Here is a 23,544-nt window from a genome sequence, read left to right on the forward strand (position 1 = left end):
GGAGATAATAAGACGAGACATCGGAGGAGATAATAAAGTTTAGATTATGCGTTTGTCTCTTTTTATAGAGATCAAAACATGTGTGAGGTCAAGGCAGTTTCATGGTATGTCACACCTTCACATGACCCTACAGCCAATGTAAGACATCATCAGTGATGCCACAGCACGTGACCACCATAGGCCTCAATGGTCAGGTGATATACATACCACCATCAGAGCTCCAACCAATATTGTCGCTGCAGTGATGTAAACAGACTGAAGGAGACTACAGGAGCCTCAGTGCTGGAGCAGTGGAGGATTCTACAGGTCCAATCAGGGTAATCGTAAAACGCTGCAGAATATGTTGGCGATACATACATAAAGATTATTATTGTTATCTAGACAGACATTGAGTTGGCAGATTTGGTTTTTGGCAGCTCCTCATGACCACACAGATGTTGTAGTTTAATAGGGAAATCGATAGCTAGGCCAGTGTATTCAGTGTCCACTCCAGTCCTGAAAGACTCATCTGATCTCTGCTGTAAGGACAGCGTCCTGACAGCACCCCAAAAAGACCTTTTTAGGGCTAGTACATCAGTCTGCTTTATTTTATTTATTTTTCCTCTGTAATCTAATTGCAGTTGCCTGCCAGTGTGTGTGTCAGGCTCACAGCGTATACTGTGCCCACTTGCCCAGTGCCACCACTCATATCTGGTGTCACAGTAGCTTGCATTAAAAAAAAAAAAAGAAAAAAAACTTTTTGGACTGTAATATAATAGCAGTTAGTTGTCTGCAAGCGTGTGTGACAGGCCTACAGCGTGTACTCTGCCAACTACTGCCAGTGCACAGTACCACCAGTGCCACTTATATCTGGTGTCACAGTAGCTTGCACGCATAGTACAACTAAACTAATCTAAAAAAAATGACAGGCAGAGGCAGGCCACCCCGCAGGAGCCGTTGTGGTCGTGGTGCTGTGATTCCCTTTGGCCCTAGAATAATGCCCAGTGTTCAGAGGCCACGTACCCTGAACTCGAAAAGTTCTCAGGACATAGTTGACTGGCTAACACAGGACACCCAATCTTCTACAGCTTCCGCTCAGAACCTTGATGCACCATCCTCCTCCAGCTCAGCTTCGGGCACCTCTCAAGTTACCACTCGCCCGCCTGCCGCCACCACAAACACTACCACCACAGCTGTTTCACTTGATCTGTCAGAGGAGTTATTTACACATCAGTTGGAAGAAATTAGTGATGCACAACCATTATTGCCAGAGGATGTAGATAACAGGGATATGTCTCAGTCAGGCAGCATTACACACATGGACGTACGGTGTGATGATGATGTTGTACCCACTGCTGCTTCCTTTGCCGAGTTGTCAGATACAAATGAAGCGGTTGATGATGACGATGTGTCCGTGGATGTCACGTGGGTGCCCGCTCGAAGAGAAGAAGAACAGGGGGAAAGCTCAGATGGGGAGACAGAGAGGAGGAGGAGACGAGTTGGAAGCAGGGGGAGGTCGTCGCAAGGAGCTAGTGGCACAGTCAGACAGCATGTATCGGCACCCGGGGTCAGCCAGACAGCACGCCAATCAACGCATGCTGTTGCCACCACCAGAATGCAGTCATTGTAAAGCTCAGCAGTGTGGCATTTTTTTTGTGTGTGTGCCTCTGATAACAGCGATGCCATTTGCAATCTGTGCCAAAAGAAACTGAGCCGTGGGAAGTCAAACACCCACCTAGGTACAACTGCTTTGCGAAGGCACATGATCCCACATCACAAACGCCTATGGGATCAACACATGAGTACAAGCAGCACACAAACTCAAAGCCACCATCCTCCTCCTGGTCCAGCATCTTCAGCCACGTCAACCACTGCTGTCCTCGTTGCCCCCTCTCAACCACCCGCCACTCCGTCTCTCGCCTTGAGCAGTTCCTGCACATCTGTCCACAGTCAGGTGTCTGTCAAGGACATGTTTGAGCGTAAGAAGCCAATGTCACAGAGTCACCCCCTTGCCCGACGTCTGACAGCTGGCTTGTCGGAACTCTTAGCCCGACAGCTTTTACCATACAAGCTGGTGGAGTCTGAGGCCTTCAAAAAATTTGTAGCTATTGGGACACCGCAGTGGAAGGTACCCGGCCGAAATTTCTTTTCACAAAAGGCAATCCCCAACCTGTACTCTATTGTGCAAAAGGAAGTCATGGCATGTCTGGCACACAGTGTTGGGGCAAGGGTCCATCGGACCACTGATACCTGGACTGCAAAGTACGGTCAGGGCAGGTATATCACCTACACTGCGCATTGGGTAAACCTTCTGACGGCTGCCAAGCATGGAATGCGTGGCTTTGCAGAGGAGTTGGTGACACCGCCACGACTTGCAGGCAGGCCTGCTGCCACCTCCTCTACTCCATTCTCTTTGCTAACCTCCTCGGCTGAGTCCTCTTCTGCTGCTGTGTCTTGCTCCACATCAACTGCACACCCCCAGCTCCCCAGGGGCTATTCCACATCCCGGATACGACAGTGTCACGCCGTCTTGGGGTTGACTTGCCTGAAAGCAGAGAGTCACACCGGACCAGCACTCCTGTCCGCCCTGAACGCACAGGTGGATCAGTGGCTGACTGCGCACCAACTGGAGATCGGCAAAGTGGTTTGTGACAACGGAAGGAAATTGTTGGCGGCATTGAATTTGGACAAGATGACACATGTGCCGTGCATGGCACATGTGTGTAATCTGATCGTACAACGCTATGTGCATAAGTACCCAGGCTTACAGGACGTCCTCAAGCAGGCCAGGAAGGTGTGTGGCCATTGCAGGCGTTCCTACACGGCTATGGCGCACTTTTCAGATATTCAGCGGCGAAACATGCCAGTGAGGAGCTTGATTTGTGACAGCCCGACACGTTGGAATTCAACACTCCTAATGTTCGACCGCCTGCTCCAACAAGAAAAAGGCGTCAACGAGTATTTGTATAACCGGGGTGCTAGGACAGCCTCTGCGGAGATGGGAATTTTTCTGCCACGTTACTGGACGCTCATGCGCAATGCCTGTAGGCTCATGCGTCCTTTTGAGGAGGTGACAAACCTAGTCAGTCGCACTGAAGGCACCATCAGCGACATCATCCCATTTGTTTTCTTCCTGTAGCTTGCCCTGCGAAGAGTGCTGGATCAGGCCGTAGATGAGCGTGAAGAGGAAGAGTTGTGGTCACCATCACCACCAGAAACAGCATTATCATCATCGCTTGCTGGGACTGCGGCAATGCTGGAAGAGGAGTCTGAGGAAGAGGAGTCAGAGGAGGAATGTGGCTTTGAGGAGGAGAAAGACCAACCACAGCAGGCATCCCAGGGTGCTCGTTGTCACCTATCTGGTACCCGTGGTGTTGTACGTGGCTGGGGGGAAGAACAGACCTTCAGTGAGGACGAGGAACGGGACATGAGTAGCTCGGCATCCAACCTTGTGCAAATGGGGTCTTTCATGCTGTCGTGCCTGTTGAGGGATCCTCGTATAAAAAGGCTGAAGGAGAACGACCTGTACTGGGTGGCCATGCGACTAGACCCCCGGTATAAGCAGAAAGTGCCTGAAATGTTACCAAATTACCGGAAGTCGGAAAGGATGCAGCAGTTCCAAAATAAATTTAAAAGTATGCTTTACACAGCGTATAAGGGTGATGTCACAGCACAACGGGAATCTAACAGGGGAAGAGGTGAAAGTAATCCTCCTCCTACCACGACCACGCCGGCAAGGACAGGACGCTTTACAGACGTGTTGTTGATGGATGACATGCAGAGCTTTTTAAGTCCTACGCATCGCCACAGCCCTTCGGGGTCCACCCTCAGAGAACGACTCGACCGACAGGTAGCAGACTACCTCGCCTTAACTGCAGATATCGACACTCTTAGGAGCAATGAACCCCTTGACTACTGGGTGTGCAGGCTTGACCTGTGGCCTGAGCTATCCCAATTTGCGATAGAACTTCTGGCCTGCCCCGCTTCAAGTGTCCTGTCAGAAAGGACCTTCAGTGCAGCAGGAGGTATTGTCACTGAGAAGAGAAGTCGCCTAGGTCAAAAAAGTCTAGATTACCTCACCTTTATTAAGATGAATGAGGCATAGATCCCGAAGGGACTGACAGTGGGGGATGCATTTGACTAAAAAAGGCCTGATGACTGAGATGAGCTGCCTTGGGCTAAAAATGGTATACACGCTGCTGTATTTTATCTTTGCATGCCGGATGACTTGCGTGACTTATCCGCCACCAACTAGGGTTCAAGCCGCAATGTTTTAGTGTACTTTCTGCCTGCAACAATACCTATTTTTTCAGGCATGTGTGCATGCCTAATTTTTCTGGGCTATGGTGCTGCACTGTGGCTGCAAAAACAAAACAAAAAAAAGGCACATACATGTGTCAATTCCCCTTCGTGATCGTTACCTTGTTGTGGTGAAGGGGTTTGCGTATCACAATGAAGCGACCACCTCTATGAGTGTGTTGGCAATGGCAATGTTGGCACACCCCAGATGATAAGGTCTTTGCTTCATTGTGATCGCTCAAAAGCGATCGGCTGGATAATTTTGCATAGAAAAAACATTAATTTTCTTTGTGATCATCTAAGGTGATCATTAAAGCCTACTAGGCCAACAATGGGCCCACACTGCAGAATCATTGTTTTCTGGCTCACTTAACTGTCACTGAACTACCTCAGCACGACCATAGGCTTTGAAAAACCCCCATCGCCTGCAATCTCCCAAACGTGCGCACGAGCACAGTCATCACTACACCAAGATTGACGCATATTGGAACAAAATTTATGTCATGAGTGTGTCAACTATTGACAACTCTTTGCGGTTGTCTAAAATCTATGCCATACACGTCCCCTGATATGGGACGTAACAGGGATTAAACTGATAGGAATAGTACTACTTAACATACCACTCATATTGGGATTGCATAGTACATTGCACGGCGCACGCGCAGTGCCCCAAATTGGAAGTAAAAGGACCGACCAAGCATCTTTTTCAATCTCCCGGTTCCTAAAATCTATTCCATACACCGGCCCCTGATAGGGGACAAAACAGAGATTAAACTGTTAAGAACAGGTTTTTTTTAATAAAAAAAAAAAAAAGGACAGCCTCTGCGGAGGTGGGTATTTTTTTTGGCCGCGTTACTGAATGCTCATGCACAATGGCTGTAAGCTAGCTTGGTATCCAACCTTGTGCAAATGGGGAGTTTGCGGTTGTGCAAATGGACTGTTTGCGGTTGTTTGCGGTGCGTTAAACGGGGAGTTTGGTCTGTCACTGTAAAGCGGGCGTAACCCTTGCACTACCTGAACGATACAACATCATACCTGATCGTATACACACACTGGATGTTTTAAATCATGTTATTCCAAACAATTTAGGAATGTTAGGTGATTTATGCCCTTTATGTATTAAAACCCGACTCTGCGTCAACCACGTAATTTTCAATGGGAGTTTTGCCATGGATCCCCCTCCGGCATTCCACATTCCAGGTGTTAGTCCCCTTGAAACAACTTTTCCATTACTATTGTGGCCAAAAAGAGTCCCTGTGGGTTTAAATTCGCCTGCCTATTGAAGTCTATTGCGGTTCGCGAACGGAAAATTTTATGTCCGCGACATCACTAGTCACGATCACGTGACCAGTGCAGGAAAGGATGGCGCTCTGCAGTGAAGAGAAGTCCTTAGGAAAAAGCAGTGGCGAGGTCTGCTACATATAGAGAGGTAAGTGAAGGGAAGGGGGGTTCGGTGTGACAGCCAGAGTAATGCTGGGGGTTGTGGTTATTTTACTGGGACTGTATGTTAGGGCTAAAGAGAGGGATGTTATTTACATGGGACTGAATGTTGAAGATGGCTGGTACAGGGTGATGTTTACATGGGATTGCATGTTGGAGGCGGCTGGGGAGGGGGTGATGTTATTTACATGGGAGTTGGGACTGTATATTGGAGGGGCTGAGGATTTAAAATTTCCGATTAGACTAAAGGGGGGGAATATAAATACTGGGGGCACTGTAGGGGGCATTATAACAGCAGGGGGCAGTATAAATACTGGGGGCTATTTTACTAATGGAGGCACTCTTGAGGAGCATTATTTCTGTAGGGGGCAGTATTACTACTGAGGGCACTCTAGAAGGGAATTACTATTGGTGGGACTTTGAAGAGCACTAATACTATGGGGGGCATAGCGAGCATTTTCCGGTTTGCCATCTTGTGAGTCTATGTTACTAGGGACGGATCTTGCCTGATAACAGGCAGTGGACGGCAACTTATGTGGAAGTGAGAACCCAGTGTGCGAGATGTTTCAGCTTTTCCAGGTGGATAAATGAAGTGAACCAACAGAGAAAGCCGAAATTAGTACTTACCGGTAATTCATTTTCCATGAGATCACCACGATGGCCATACAAGGAGATTGACCCCTGACCTCTGTAGGGGCAGGAAACAGAGAAAGGTTTAAATTCCCCCCTCCCACCACCAAACACCAGTGCTTCCAAAATACCAGAGTAAAAGGTGGTGGATACACACGTGAAAAAATAAAACAGGAGAAGATATTACTTCATATCAACCCCAAAGTAACGAAAAGGGAGGGAAATACGGGCCGTCGTGGTGATCTCATGGAAAATGAATTACCGGTAAGTACTAATTCCGGCTTTCCATAGCATCACCACGACGGCCATACAAGGAGATATACCAAATATGAATTTAAGGGGGGGGCACAGTCTGGAGGACTTTTTGTCCAAAAGACATATCGTTTTTTTTTTAAAGGTCTAATCTATCATGTTTGGCAAAAGTATGGATGCTGGACCAATTGGCTGCCTTACAGATCTCCTCAAGGGAGACACCCGCTCTTTCTGCTTGACGACATTGCCCTAGTAGAATGGGCTTTGATATTATCAGGGCAAGATAGATTCTGTAAGGAATAACAAGAAGCGATGGTAGCTTTGATCCATCTGACAATGGAGGACTTGGAAACCTTCTGACCCTTGTTTCTTCCTCCAAACTGGATAAAGAGGCAGTCTGACTTCCTGAAATCTTTTGTGGTTTCTAAGTAATCAAGAACTGCCCGTCTAAAATCAAGCGAATGAAGGATAGATTCCCAATTATTTGACGGGTTGTTAAACAGTGAAGGTAGAGTGATCTCCTGGTCTTTATGAAACTTTGAAACCACTTTCGGTAGAAAACACAGATCTAGTTTTAAAATTATCCTGTCGTCCAGGACCTGTAGGTAGGTGATGGCCACCAGGAATACGGTCTTGAAAGATTTTAGTTTCAAGGAGCAGTCATTCAGAGGCTCAAATGGAGAATGTTATAGTCCCTTAAGGACAATATTTAAATCCCAGGTGGGGACATGGGACCTTAGAGTCGGACGTAACCTCGTTATTGCCTTCATGAATCGCCTTATCCACTTATGATTTGCCAATTCAATGTCATAAAAGCAGCTGAGGGCTGATACCTGGACTGAGTGTAGATGGTCTCAACCCCATGTCAAATCCTTTTTGTAAGAAGTCCAGAATTAATTGGATACTTGGAGCGGAGGTATTTGGCGAGGGTAAACCTGACCACGAGCAGAAACGTTTCCAGATTTTCAGGTAAATTGAAAAGGTGACCTTCTTTCTGGAGGCTTTGAGGGTGGAAATTACTGCATCCGATAATCCCTGATGCCTTAGCATCTGGGTATCAGGATCCAGGCTGCTAGGTTGAGGAAGTCCGGGTCTGGGTGAAGAATTCTGCCTAGATGGTCTCTGACCGCGAACCTCAGGAACCGCTGAGAGCTGGGATGTATCGGGACATGATAGTAAGCGTCAGTCAGGTCGACCGTGCACATTACTGAATTGTTCTGAAGCAGAGGAACTATTGATTTTAGGGTCTCCATACTGTACTTGTTCAGGAGCTTTAAGTTTATTATGGTTTGATAGGAACCTTCCTTCTTTTTCACTAGGAAGAGGTTCAAATAGAACCCCTTTCCCTGTTTGGACGGTGGTACTTACGCCACTACCCCTTTTGCGAGTAGTTCGCGAATTCCTACGCGAATAGGATGATTGGGATCTGGGACCGCAATTTTGGGGACTATGAATCTTTTTGGGGGAGGGTCTGAGAACTTTATTCTGTATCCTGACTCTATAATCCTCAGAGCCCACGAGTTTGAGGATATTTCCTCCCAACGAGGAAAAAACATCCTCAGTCTCCCCCCTACCCTGATGTCACTGGTTCTCATTTCCTTTTTGGGAGGAAAAGGAGGGAGCTTTACATCTACCTTCTGTGGGATAATTGAAACGGCCCAACTTGCCCTTACCACTGTATTTTTTATTTTGGTTGGAAGGGGCACGAAAGGGATACTTCCTTCTATAAACTTTTTCCTCTGGGAACCCCTTTTTATCAGAGGCTTTTTCTAAAATTTTATCTAATTCTGGGCCGAAGATATACTCCCCAGAAAAAGGAATGGCACATAGTCTGGATTTTGACACCTTGTCACCCGACCAGCACTTAACCCACAAGGCACGGCGGGCCGCATTAGACAGACCCGCATCCCTTACTGCAAAATGTACCGACTCAGCGGAGACGTCTGCTAAGAAGGCGGTAGCAGATTTTAACAGGGGAATGGCACCCAAAATCTCCACCGTTGTGGAATCGCTGGAAGCCCTATTCTCTAACTCTGAGAGCCAGACGTACATAGATCTGGCAACTGATGTGGCCGCTATGTTTGACTTAAAGGGGTTGTCCGGGATCACAGTCTTTTTAACTAACATTAGTATTCACCGTTAAATGTTTCTGTAAGGTCCCCCTGAAGGTTCCCAGTTTTTTTTTCACTCCTCCGGGTCCCCGAAGCTGCGCTCAGCAATGTTTACATTGCAGCGCTCCCTCTATGTCATTTCCTGCCGCACTGCCTTATGGGTCCCGCAAGGCAGTGCAAATCTGTAGATTGATGTCTCGATCCCAACCATGGGAGGCGTGTCTACAGGACATGGGAGGCGTGCTTACCGAATTCATGCGGTGTACATGCAGATGAGAGGCTTGCACTATGCTAAACAGCAGCGTTCCCTGCCTCCAAATCAACCTCCTTCAGCCCCGAATAACGCCCCTCTGTGCCCGGTGACGTAACAGAGGGGCGTTCTTTAGCGATGCCAGTTCCCTCCTACAAAACAGCCTCCTTGAGCACTCCAGAACGCCTCTCTGTGCCGGTGACGTCACCGGGCTCTCTGCTAAGCGGAAGACGAGTCTTAGCACACCAGTAAGGAGTCCGGTACGTCACCAGCTGAACAAAAATAACACTTCCGGTCCGCAAATCCAGTCTGAGGAATGGGGGCATCAGAATAAAGAAATAAAGGTAGAACCCACATATACAGGGAGTGCAGAATTATTAGGCAAATGAGTATTTTGACCACATCATCCTCTTTATGCATGTTGTCTTACTCCAAGCTGTATAGGCTCGAAAGCCTACTACCAATTAAGCATATTAGGTGATGTGCATCTCTGTAATGAGAAGGGGTGTGGTCTAATGACATCAACACCCTATATTAGGTGTGCATAATTATTAGGCAACTTCCTTTCCTTTGGCAAAATGGGTCAAAAGAAGGACTTGACAGGCTCAGAAAAGTCAAAAATAGTGAGATATCTTGCAGAGGGATGCAGCACTCTTAAAATTGCAAAGCTTCTGAAGCGTGATCATCGAACAATCAAGCGTTTCATTCAAAATAGTCAACAGGGTCGCAAGAAGCGTGTGGAAAAACCAAGGCGCAAAATAACTGCCCATGAACTGAGAAAAGTCAAGCGTGCAGCTGCCAAGATGCCACTTGCCACCAGTTTGGCCATATTTCAGAGCTGCAACATCACTGGAGTGCCCAAAAGCACAAGGTGTGCAATACTCAGAGACATGGCCAAGGTAAGAAAGGCTGAAAGACGACCACCACTGAACAAGACACACAAGCTGAAACGTCAAGACTGGGCCAAGAAATATCTCAAGACTGATTTTTCTAAGGTTTTATGGACTGATGAAATGAGAGTGAGTCTTGATGGGCCAGATGGATGGGCACGTGGCTGAATTGGTAAAGGGCAGAGAGCTCCAGTCCGACTCAGACGCCAGCAAGGTAGAGGTGGAGTACTGGTTTGGGCTGGTATCAAAGATGAGCTTGTGGGGCCTTTTCGGGTTGAGGATGGAGTCAAGCTCAACTCCTGCTCTACTGCCAGTTTCTGGAAGACACCTTCTTCAAGCAGTGGTACAGGAAGAAGTCTGCATCCTTCAAGAAAAACATGATTTTCATGCAGGACAATGCTCCATCACACGCGTCCAAGTACTCCACAGCGTGGCTGGCAAGAAAGGGTATAAAAGAAGAAAATCTAATGACATGGCCTCCTTGTTCACCTGATCTGAACCCCATTGAGAACCTGTGGTCCATCATCAAATGTGAGATTTACAAGGAGGGAAAACAGTACACCTCTCTGAACAGTGTCTGGGAGGCTGTGGTTGCTGCTGCACGCAATGTTGATGGTGAACAGATCAAAACACTGACAGAATCCATGGATGGCAGGCTTTTGAGTGTCCTTGCAAAGAAAGGTGGCTATATTGGTCACTGATTTGTTTTTGAATGTCAGAAATGTATATTTGTGAATGTTGAGATGTTATATTGGTTTCACTGGTAAAAATAAATAATTGAAATGGGTATATATTTGTTTTTTGTTAAGTTGCCTAATAATTATGCACAGTAATAGTCACCTGCACACACAGATATCCCCCTAAAATAGCTAAAACTAAAAACAAACTAAAAACTACTTCCAAAAATATTCAGCTTTGATATTAATGAGTTTTTTGGGTTCATTGAGAACATGGTTGTTGTTCAATAATAAAATTAATCCTCAAAAATACAACTTGCCTAATAATTCTGCACTCCCTGTATGTAGGCTGTTAGTGAAAAGCAGCCTATTTACTAATAATCACCGAACCCGGACTAACCCATTAAGTGTGAACATGGCCGCCTCCCATGACCTTCTCAATAGACCGTCTGCCTTCCTATCCATCGGGTCTTTGAGCTGTGAGGCATCTTCAAATGGTAGGCTGGTCTTTTTATTGACCCTAGCTACCTGGGCGTCAATTTTAGGAATATTGTTAAAGGTCTTAGCCTCTTCCTGATCAAAAAGAAGCCGATTTTGGAAGGATTTGGCAACTCCTAGCCGTTTCTCCGGATCCGCCCCTTCATCCAAAATCATCCCCTTGATGTTTTCATTAATAGGGAAGACTTTGGATTTCTTCACCCTGAGACCTCCGAACATCTCGTTTTGTACTGATGGAGTAGAATGCACCTCCTCCACCCCCATAATAGCCCTAATGGCCTTTAAAAGCTCAGGCATATCTTCAGAAGAGAAATAAAATTTTCTTCTGCTCTCTGAAAATTCTCGCTCAGAGTTTATCTTCATCCTAAACATATTTAGAAGAGGAAGCCGAATCACCATAGTCTTCAGAATCAGATGAAACATAATCGCCTGATTTGTGACGTTTGGAGGGGGGCTCCAGAAAAGCGGGTTTCTCTCTTTGTAGTGCAGAAATGGCCGCAAAGGAGGACTTAATCTCTTTCTGCATCATAGATCTAATTTCATCCATGAGGGACGGCGGTTCCTCATGGACAATTTTAGCAATGCAGTCCCCGCACATTTTCTTAGGATGGTCATCAGGTAAACGCTTAAAGCATGAAATACACTTTGAGGATCTCTTGGGCTTTCTCAGCGGATCTTTAGCAGTCTGGAACAGCCAGAAAAGCCCATTAGAACCAGGGAAAAGATCCACAATAGTGTAGCCAGATGAGAGAAGAAACAAAACTCTCCCCTATGGGGAACTTACGGACGGCAGGGTAGAGGCCTCAGTGTGATCAGACGCAGACATCCTGGAGGGGTAGCAGAGAGAGTGATCACTCACCACAGGATGCTGCAGCAGGGGGATCCATTTAATTTTTTTTGACTGGATCCCGCCATCAGAAGGCCATCCGCGTCACTTCTGGCGACGTCACTGCTGGCCGGAAGTGACGAATTTGCACAGCGCTGCATGGCGCTGAGCGCGCAACCCGGCTGTGGTTTCAGGGAAACCGGCGAGCGTCTGCGATCCGGGAGCAGGCCCCAGATCAAGCGAAGGCGAGTCTCTCCCCGGCCGAAGCAGGTACGTGACTCCACATCATGCAGAACCTTCATCTTCACGGCGGCTGCACATGGAGACCCTTCTCCGCCCCTGTCCTCTGTAGGGACAGGAAACACTGGTGTTTGGTGGTGGGAGGGGGGTATTTAAACCTTTCTCTGCTTCCTGCCCCTACAGAGGTCAGGGGTCAATCTACTTTTATGGCCGTCGTGGTGATGCTATGGAAAAAATGGTATGGTGTTAGGCAGGAAGTGCTCAAACCCATATGCAGTTGTGCATGTATTTACAGGGGGAGCAACTTCTGCACTTGTAGCCCATTGCTAATGGCAAACTCCAGCAAAAATGCATACCGTGGAGGATGCCGTAGCGGACCACAAGTACCACAATATACATCCTACACAAGATAGCAATTATGTGGATGTGATAACCAATATAACAATATAATAACATTTGCAAAGACAGGTGCACTCTGCGGTCTTACTAAACCCTCATACGGATGTTTAAATTGAGAGATTAGCCAACATATCCTACTGTGGAGGACATGTCTGAGCCCGAGCACCACGCCAAGGTTTCCCAAGTAGCTCGGGACCTAACACTCACCTACCTGTGCCATATGGGCAATACCAGGAGCCAGTGGGGGCGAATTACAGGAGCGTAAGGTCTCTAAGGATCGCTCAGAAATAACGGCAGCTGCAACAGAAACTGCGCAACCATAAAACTCCACCACTCCATCAGCGCTCCAATACAAAAACGTGTTATGTCCGTATAAACCCACGTATCTAAAGAAATGTATCTATAACATGCTGGGCAGTGCACCAACCGTTACATGGTGCACCTCGCTGGATACTGCCGCCTGCTCTCGCTCAGTAGTGGTGGACGAACATCTGCCGGGACGGTTCACAAATGCGATCGTGCGAACGCGATCAAATGTTCGCGGACCGCAAGTTCGCGCCGGGTCCCATTTATTTTAATGGCAGGCGAACCTGAAAAACCTTCAGCTCATATTTACAGCCAAGAAATAATTACTAGAAGTGCACAAATAGTCCCACAACATGGACAGTGACATACCAGATGTATTATTCGAATTTGCGATCTCCATTCATAATTTTTTTCAATGCGAAATATCGGCAATATAATTTTCGCGTACATGCAAATGCACTATAAAGAAAGTATATTGGTATATAACACCCCGCTTCTATCAGTTTTTTTGGGGGGCGACTGGTATATCACACCAGTAGAAATTATTTGTTCCAATAACGCTCGTCCCTCTATATACCTGCAGTATCGCAGCAGAACCGCACACAACTGCCGCACAATACAAATGCACTATAATATACTGTCTAACATAGAAAGTATATTATAACATTGTACAAGGAAGGCAATCCATTAGAATATACATAAAGATTAAACGTAACCTTTAATAATGTTACTATGAGGGTCCATAAACACGTCCGTAAGTGTTTTGCGGATCCTCAAAATTCTGCATTTTGCGGACCGCACATCGCCGGCACTATAATAGAAAATGCCTAATCTTGTCTGCAATTGTGGACAAGAATAGGGCATGTTCTAATTTTTTGCGGAAACGGAAGCACGGATGTGGAGTGTGGATCCGCAAATGTGGACAGCACATTCCGGCCCCATTGAAAATTAATAGGTCTGCACCCGTTCCGGTAAAATTGCGGAACGGATGTGGACCCATTTTGCGGACGTGTGAATGGAAAAGATATCCCTCAAAATAAAAATAAATAAAATTATTTAAGTTAAGCAAAAAGCATAGATGTGGTCGGCAATAACAAGTGCTCGGCGGCACTAAATCAGGTGCTCGGCGGCACCAAATCAGAAACCATATGTCCTACCACAATCCGGGGGGTTCCAGTGCACATCCATGAATCCCGGAGGGAAAGCAAAAAACATCTATCCCTGAGCCAAATGATGATGTGCTATTGAAGGACCGAGTGGGCAAAGAACTGTCCCTGATATTGCCCTACAGGGGGGTGCTATTCTGGCCCTGATAGCCTAACCACAGACCACTCGCCCTGATAAGAGCGATTCGTCCGGGACCTTACCCTATATAAAAATGGCACTAGTAAGACCCTAGCCCCTAGGCCCCTGACTTCCAGGTGATCACTATATAGATATGTGTGTGTGTTTGACTCATTATAAAAGTATATTATAAGTATATCGCACCCCTCTGTGTATCACACCTATCGATAGCACACCTATACTAGTGCTTAAAATGACTTTTGCGGCCCTATTAGCTAGTGATTTGTGTCCCTAACAGCCTGTTCCTGCTCCACACAGCAACCTCTCCCTACACTGGCAAAACACTGAATGTAAATTTGGCGGCCATTCAGGTTTATTTATAAGGTAGGGGGTGTGTCCATGTGCTGAAACGTCTCAATTGGCTGTCCTGTAGCACCTGATTTAATCAGCTGACTCTGGCGCCCGCGTCACGGCCATCCTAGCGCCGACGCTGCCGCCTCCAAATGTGAGAGGGGCAGCGCTGTCTGTTTGTCTGTGTGTCGTCTGCTTATGCCCTGAGCTCCTGATGATGTAGAGAAAGGCGTCGAGCGTTACTGGGCAATATTAGGCACATTCGATATTAGCTGCTAGGATATGGGCGCAGTGCCGTCCCAGACACATCGTTCGTGTCATGGGTCAAAGTTCTTCACAATGTAAAAGAATAGGCACGAATATCTCCATATGTTCGCATGTTCGGCGAATCGCGAACACGCAAAGTTCGCCGCGAAATGACCGCCGGGCAAACCGCAAGGCCATCTCTACTGCTCAGTATAATGGGGTCCGGCAGAGATCCGGCCTCTACACAACAAATACCGCTGCACGCAGAATATTCTGTCCGGCTGATTCCCGGCATTCTCTGGTGTGAACATGGCCTTACCCGATCCCCTGTCCCTGCAATCTGCAGTATCTCCGCCTCACTGCGCAGCCGATGAATATTAATGCGGGGAAATCTAATCGCAGTTTATCTGTCATTTAATTTTTTCTGGAGCAAATACCTACATGGTGTAGAGATGGTTCTGCACGGCTAATCGGTGGAGAAGCCTTTTGGAGGTTCAGGATGAGGACTCCACAACAGGAACATCCGCGGCACCCCACCCCCACAACAGGAACATCCGCGGCACCCCACCCCCACAACATGGACATCCGCGGCACCCTACCCCCACAACATGGACATCCGCGGCACTCCCCCCACAACAGGGACATCCGCGGCACACCCCCCAACAAAACAGGGACATCCGTGGCACCCCCCCCCTTCACAACAGGGACATCCGTGGTGCCCCGCAACACAACAGGGACATCCGTGGTGCCCCCCCACAACAGGGAAATCCGTGGCGCCCCCCACAACAGGGACATCCGTGGCGCCCCCAACACAACAGGGACATCCGTGGCGCCCCCAACACAACAGGGACATCCGTGGCGCCCCCAACACAACAGGGACATCCGTGGCGCCCCCAACACAACAGGGACATCCGTGGCACCCCCAACACAACAGGGACATCCGTGGCGCCCCCAACACAACAGGGACATCCGTGGCGCCCCCAACACAACAGGGACATCCGTGGCGCTACCCCAACAACATGGACATCCGTGGCGCCCCCCCACAACAGGGACATCCGCGGCACCCCTTCCCACAACAGGGACATCCACCGCCCCCCCCCCCCCCCCACAACAGGGACAACTAGGGATGAGCGAATCGAGTTCGGATGAAACATCCGAAGTCGATTTGCATAATACTTAGTTTAAATATTGTACGGAGCGAGCGCTCCGTGAAGTATTAGAATGTATTGGCTCTGATGAGCCGAAGTTATTACTTTACGAAGTCTCACTTCGGGTAATAACCTTATAAATTAATTACTACTATAAAAAAACATTTCCCGAACTCTGGTTCGGTTCCAAGTGGTACGTACAGTATTAGAATGTATTGGCTGTGATGAGTGGTACCTTGGCATCGAACCTGAGTTCGGGAAATGTCTTTTTACAGTACAAAGTACAGGATATAGGAAAAAGAGACAGTTGCCATAATGAAGCAGAGAGCCATCGCCAGGATCGGCTCCCTGCTCTTGCTTCATCATCCTCCCCCCAGCCGGCTCTCCACACCTCTGGTCTGTGCGGGGGTGGGGCCAGCCGTTAGCCTTGGCTCCGCCTCCTTCACAGACTAGAGCAGCTGATGTCCTGCTGCTGCTAGGAAGAACATTACTGGGGGGCACATAACTGGGAACATTACTGGGGGGCACATAACTGGGCACACTACTGGGGGGCACATAACTGGGAATATTACTGGGGGGCACATAACTGGGAATATTACTGGGGGGCACATAACTGGGAATATTACTGGGGGGCACATAACTGGGAATATTACTGGGGGGCACATAACTGGGAATATTACTGGGGGGCACATAACTGGGAATATTACTGGGGGGCACATAACTGGGAACATTACTGGGGGGCACATAACTGGGAACATTACTGGGGGGCACATAACTGGGCACACTACTGGGGGGCACATAACTGGGCACACTACTGGGGGGCACATAACTGGGAATATTACTGGGGGGCACATAACTGGGAATATTACTGGGGGGCACATAACTGGGAATATTACTGGGGGGCACATAACTGGGAATATTACTGAGGGGCACATAACTGGGCATAATTCTGTGAAGGTGGCACAATGTGGGCATAAATACTGTGGGGCGGCATGAAGAGGGAATAATTACTATGTGGGGGCATTAAGGGGACTGGTTGAGATTTGGTGTATAGGTATGTTTTGGGCGGAGTTAGAGGCGTGGCTTAGTGTGGAAAATTGTGCAGCACAATTTGTCCCTCTTTGTTCATTTACAAACTTGGGAGGTATGGAATCTTTCAAGTGCAACTCTTTAAGTGCATGTTGTAATATTACAGAATGTAATATTATGGATATGGAATCCACTTTGTCATCACTGCCTACTGACCATCACCCAATTCTCTCCTCTCCAGGTATGTCTGCATTGAACCTAACTGCTGCACCCAGCTTTTCCGGAGTCTGATATTGTCTACACCCCTCATCTTTCCTTCTCATCCCTGGTATGTCTCCACTGAACTTTAATGTCTCTTTCCCTGCTGGATTTATTGAGTAATTGTTTACATTGACTATTTCACCCCTGTATCTGGTCCTCCCTTGATTAGGCCATATGTAGCCCCCTCCCCTCTTGGTCATATCTGATTGAACACTGAGTTGTATAAATCTAAGTTTCTAAGTCTTGCAGAACATAGACTTTCCAAATGTAACATCTTTCAAGTGCAACTCTTTAAGTGCACATACCGAATTATACCAGAATTGAACCAGAAGGGGACAAAAGGTAATTACAGAAATAGTTAATGCAAACAAGGTTTCAATTCATCCTACTCTTCCCACTTTTTCAAAACCTCCTGAAATACCCCCACATCCGTTCACCCAGCAAGGAACTATTCATCTCTCCCTCCATCTTACCTTCTAATCTGACCGCTTGCACAAACCTGTTTGGCAAAACACTTCCTTCCCAAACACACACAGATACCTCATATCCTCTCTTATTTTCACCTACTAACACTTTCTCTGCTTCTCCCTATTGCTGGCGACATCTCTCCAAATCCAGGCCCCCCTCAGCAAATCCCCACTATCACATCTACCTCCTACAAATGTCTGCAACCCCTTAAACCTAATAACCATTCCTCTGACCCCTGCTCCTTTGGTTCCTCTTGCATTATGGAACACATGCTCTGTATGTAACAAACTGTCCTACATTCATGATCTTTTCATCTCTTGAAAACTTTCCTTTCTGGGTCTCACAGAAACATGGCGGACACCCTCTGACACCTCCTCCCCTGCTGCACTCTCATATAGTGGATTTCATTTCACTCACACCCCCCGCCCTGGCTGCAAACATGGTAGAGGAGTTGGTCTGCTCCTCTCAGGCACCTGCTCCTACAGCCCAACTCCACTGCCAACCTCCATTACACTAACTTAATTTGAAGTACACTCTGTTCGCATCTACTCTCCCTCCAACCTCCAAGTAGCTGTCATTTACCGCCCCCCAGGCCCAGCCACCATCTTTCTTGACCACTTTATCACCAGGCTCCTACACTTTCTTTCCGCCGACATCCCCACTATTATCATGGGTGACTTCAACATCCCTATTAACACCTGCCACTCAGCCGCCTCTAAACTCCTATCACTCTCTTCCTCCTTCGGCCTCACAGTGGTCTTCAGCTCCCACCCACAGAGATGGTCACACTCTGGATCGTATCTTTACCCGCCTCTGCTCCCTATCTAACCTTTCTAATTTGCCTCGCCCCCTATCCGACCACAACCTACTCACCTTCTCTTCTTTGGTCTCTTCTGCTGCTCCCCCGATCCAAAGACTAGAACACCCCCAGAGGAACCTTACTTTCGCTTTCTTTCTCTACCATTTGTTCCCTCCAAGACCCAGATGCTGCCACCACCCTATATAATACCACATTAAGTACAGCTTTGAATTCAGTTGCCCCCATCACACACAACAAAACCCGAAAAATCGACAGACAACCCTGGCACACCAACCTGACCAAAAAACTCAGACAAGCTTCCAGGGCTGCTGAGCGGCGATGGAAGAAATCCCACTGTGAGGATCACTTCACTGCATACAAGCAACCCCTCCTCATATTCAAATCCTCACTCGCTGATGCAAAACAGGCGACTTCTCATCTTTCATATCTTCCCTGTCCCACAGCCCTTCCCCTCTGGTTTTAAACATGCTACCATTACACCCATCCTCAAAAAGCCTTCACTTGATCCATCTTCTTTGTCCAGTTATCGCCCAATATCACTTCTTCAATATCCACCTCAGAATCACGAGACGAGGACACATGTAAGGACACAATCCCACAGGGGAGAAGGAAGGTTAGAAGAGGAAGACACTCTAAGAAAAAGCAAATACAACAAACAGAGACCGTATCGAGCATAGTAAATTTGAGCAGTGCTCAACTTTCAGATGCACAGGTCACTTTACTCAACAAAGGTTTAAAATATGCTCCCACTGCCAGGTTGGATACATTTTCCACATACATAGGTGTGGAAAAATTTATCAGAAAACTTTGTTTAAAAAATTATTTTATTAAAAATCTGATAATGAAGACTAATGGAGAACTTGACAATACTAAGTATGTACACACAGAGTTGAGGATGACTTCAAAAAACTATCCAAAACAAGAGATAAGTCACCAAATAGCAACTTTTAAAAAATGTGTGAAAAACGATTTAAGGAAACTGAAAGGAAATAATATAGGATATAATTTGTCTAAAAAGGAAATAGAGGCGATTAAAGGGACTCTGTCACCACTTTCTAACCCCCCCTTTTAAAAGTATTGTTCTCTCCATGGCGCCCTTGTGATTACAAAGGTGTTGTTATAACATAAATTCGCCGTCTCGTTTTGATAAAAATACCTTTTATCTAACCTGTCAATCTTGTGGATAAGGTGCCCAGGGCGTTTCTGAAGGTCTGAAGCTGCCGCCCGCCGCCGTTGGTGCCCAGCTCCTCCCCTGATCCTTTCAGCGCCGCCTGAATGTAAAGAAATCCGCCTCCGGCTCTCGCTCAGTGCCCCCTCCTCCTTTTCAAAGATCCCGCGCGTGCGCACAGGCCTGTGCCTGATGCGCCCGTGCGGACATTTAGAATCAGCCTCATTGAGCGAAGTGCGCATACGCGCACTTCGCTCAACCTCCTCATAAGTAGGGCACTGCAGCCAGCCACTCAGAGCCTGCGGCTCCATACAGCGCTTGGCAGGCTCTGAGTGGCTGGCTGCAGTGCTCGTCTTATGAGGAGGTTGAGCGAAGTGCGCGCATGCGCACTTCGCTCAATGAGGCTGATTCTAAATGTCCGCACGGGCACATCAGGCACAGGCCTGTGCGCACGCGCGGGATCTTTGAAAAGGAGGAGGGGGCACAGAGCGAGAGCCGGAGGCGGATTTCTTTACATTCAGGCGGCGCTGAAAGGATCAGGGGAGGAGCTGGGCACCAACGGCGGCGGCGGCGGGCGGCAGCTTCAGACCTTCAGAAACGCCCTGGGCACCTTATCCACAAGATTGACAGGTTAGATAAAAGGTATTTTTATCAAAACGAGACGGCGAATTTATGTTATAACAAGACCTTTGTAATCACAAGGGCGCCATGGAGAGAACAATACTTTTAAAAGGGGGGGTTAGAAAGTGGTGACAGAGTCCCTTTAAACAGTTACAGTCGGCTAATGAAGTCACAATAAGACCAGCAGACAAGGGGGGAGCAATTGTGGTCCTCAATACGAATGATTACATAGATGAATCTCTAAGACAATTAAATGAGGAGACCACATATACAAAACTTAAACAAGACCCCACAGAACAGTTCTTTAAGCGACTAGTACAATACTGTAGAAAGGGTACTTCTTTCGGACTTTTGTTAGAGCAAGAAGCCAAATACATTATGAATACGGAAAAGAGATTACCAGTAATGTATTGCATTCACAAAATACACAAGGATTTAAAAAGACCTCCAGGAAGACCCATAATATCTGGGATAAACTCCATCTCCTCCAATTTGTCGAGATATATTGACAAATTGCTACAACCCGTTGTGAAAAACATACCTTCATACATTAAAGACACAACCGAGGTGATTAAAATATTGGAGGACATGGAATATAAGAAGGACTGGATACTGGGTACACTGGATGTGAATTCCTTGTACACAATAATTGACCATGAACAGGGTTTGGACGCGCTCCATCAACAACTTGCCCTGAGTAACACTATGAAGGAAGAACAAATCCTATATATAATAGAGGGTGTCAGATACATACTGACACATAACTATTTCACTTTCAATGAGGACTTTTATGTACAGTGCAAGGGCACCGCCATGGGTACCAGATTCGCCCCCAGCTATGCCAACTTATTTATGGCACAGTGGGAATCCACTGTTATACAACCAATGCTGGGGAGGGGTCTGGTACTATGGCAGCGCTATATAGACGACATTGTGTTCATATGGCAGGACACAATGACAGCCCTGACTGACTTTTTGGACCAAATCAATTTGAACGACTTAAATTTAAGATTCACCTCCACCATTGACACTAAGAACATACAGTTTTTGGACATTGATGTCAAGGTGGACGAAAATAGATTGGTGTGTAGCACATACCATAAGCCGGTGAGCAAGAACAGTTATATACTGTATACGAGTTGCCACCTGCCCAGGTGGCTTATCAATGTTCCAAAGAGTCAGTTTAGGAGACTAAAACGGAACTGCACTCATGAACAACAATTTGAAATGGAAGCGGAGGCCCTAAAGCAGCAGTTCATTGAGAAACAGTATCCAGACCATGAATTAGAAAAATCATTGGGGGAAGTTAGAACAATGAAGAGGGAAGACTTTTTTGCCCCCAGACGGAAACAAGTGGACAATGAAACACTGAGAATGATCCTTCCTTTCCATGCGCAGTACAAAAGCATGGAGAGGATTATTGGGAAGTACTGGCATCATCTGCTTGGGGACAAGATAGTCGGACCAATGCTTTCAAATACACCCCAGATTACCTATACTAGGGCTTTGAGTTTAGGCCTAAAGGTTGCCCCTTCAATAAAAAACAAAAAACAAAAGCACACAAAATAAACAGAACTGGCTGTCCTTTAATGGTTTCCATAGATGTGGGCGATGCTCTAACTGCAAAATCACTACATTTCCTAAGAAAATCCTAAAAGCAGTTTCAACTCAAAATGCATTTACACTAGACATCAAAGAGGGTCTAACATGTGATTCAACTAACGTGATATATCTAATAGAATGTCTGTGTCGAAAACAATACATAGGACGGACTAAACGGACCCTAAAGAAGAGAATATCCGAACACGTTACTAACATAAAAAAGGATATGAGTTGCATTCCCTGTCTAAGCATTATAGGGATTATCATAAAAGCGACCCATCCACCCTTATATATATATATGGCCCTTGAGAGGGTTAGATACCCATGGAGAGGGGGGAATCATATCCGTCAGATGTCAAGAAATGAATCAAAAAGGATATTCGAATTTGATTCCTTAATCCCAAGGGGCTTAATCGCTGATATAGAGCTCTTTGGGTTTCTTTAGGGGCGTTGGTCTATCATGAATGGGACATCTGTGTCAGGCTGTTTTCCAGCACCCAGATCTCCCCTTCCTGGTAGGCCCGCGCCCCTACACACCTCATTCCTACGCTTGCCATGTTTATTACACCATGTGAGAATGAATATGCAATTTAGACCTCAGTACAACATCTCCAGTCTCCGCTTTTTATAGTTTTAACAGTTTTTAGAAAAAACGCATCGAAAACGCATCAAAACCGCACGTTTTTTCAATTTTTTATTTTTATTTTTTCTTTAACTTTTTTGGCCTATTTTATGGTTGATTTATATGCAGGATATATGCTTTTACAGTGATTTTTATGCATAATGTATATGGACGTTGATGCGAACTGATTTATTGATAAAACGCACCAAAGATGAAAGATCTATTGAGAAAACATATTAAAGATGAAAGATCTATTGAGAAAACATATTAAAGATGAAAGATCTATTGAGAAAAACGCATCAAACTTGAAAAAAATCACATTCGCGTCTATTACTATTATATATTTTTTTTAATTCATACATGGCACTGAGCCCCAGCCATATAGAAAGGACTCATGAATGGGGACAGCTATCCCAAATTTATATCTTGATAATAAAATCCACATCCATGTTTTCCAAGTCCCTCACAGTCCCAACATGCAATGCTCCAATTAAGGACAATATAAAAAGGACATTTCGCCATCACTGTTCACACCACTGAGGAAGGGGCTCTTTTACCCTGAAACGCGTATGGTATTGACAGTGAGGGACCACCAAGAAAGAATCGCTTGTAACTTCATGTCTTTAATTGGACTATAAGCTACTACGGAGCAAATCACCTGCACTTAAGGAGATTTGAAATCCACGCCTGGAAATCTAAATCACATGACCGCCTAGTGCACCACGTGGGACGCCACATAGGTCCTGGCAGGTCAAAGCGGTGGAACAGAGCTGTACCGCTACAACAAACACTCAAGAGCCTGGGAATTCCTACCTGCAGATCCTTGCAGCTCACAGCAGAGCATTACATCAAAAGCTCCAGGTGCACAAGCGAACTTACTACAATAGATGATGCAGGAGTGGTAACGTACCCTGTTACATGAGTATTGCTTGAGCACTGTTGTATGAGGACCATTACGTATATGACTCTCATGTTGCATGAGGACCATTGCGTATATTACAATATATGACTCTCATGTTATAGCCCATTGTGACATACAATTGTACGAGACTCCATTTCTCCGGGTCACAGACTTTGGGATACTCCACAAAGTGATATACATTTGCATGAGCTTTTCCATCTCCTTG

The 23,544-nt window shown here is 46.5% G+C and overlaps 1 protein-coding gene and 1 long non-coding RNA gene across 2 annotated transcripts in view; both read right to left on the minus strand.

Annotated features, from left to right (window-relative positions):
• The window catches only part of LOC121004586, a 28,995-nt gene extending 15,927 nt beyond the window's left edge, over positions 1-13,068 (minus strand). Inside the window, exon 1 of the long non-coding RNA XR_005779782.1 lies at positions 12,919-13,068. This is a non-coding gene — a long non-coding RNA (uncharacterized LOC121004586). The remainder of the gene's footprint in view (positions 1-12,918) is intronic.
• The window catches only part of LOC121005801 (zinc finger protein 850-like), a 1,060,224-nt gene that overhangs the window by 745,922 nt on the left and 290,758 nt on the right, over positions 1-23,544 (minus strand). The gene's annotated exons all lie outside the window — the stretch shown is intronic.

This window comes from Bufo bufo, chromosome 6 (genome assembly GCF_905171765.1).
Source record: "Bufo bufo chromosome 6, aBufBuf1.1, whole genome shotgun sequence".
Lineage (NCBI taxonomy): Eukaryota > Metazoa > Chordata > Amphibia > Anura > Bufonidae > Bufo > Bufo bufo.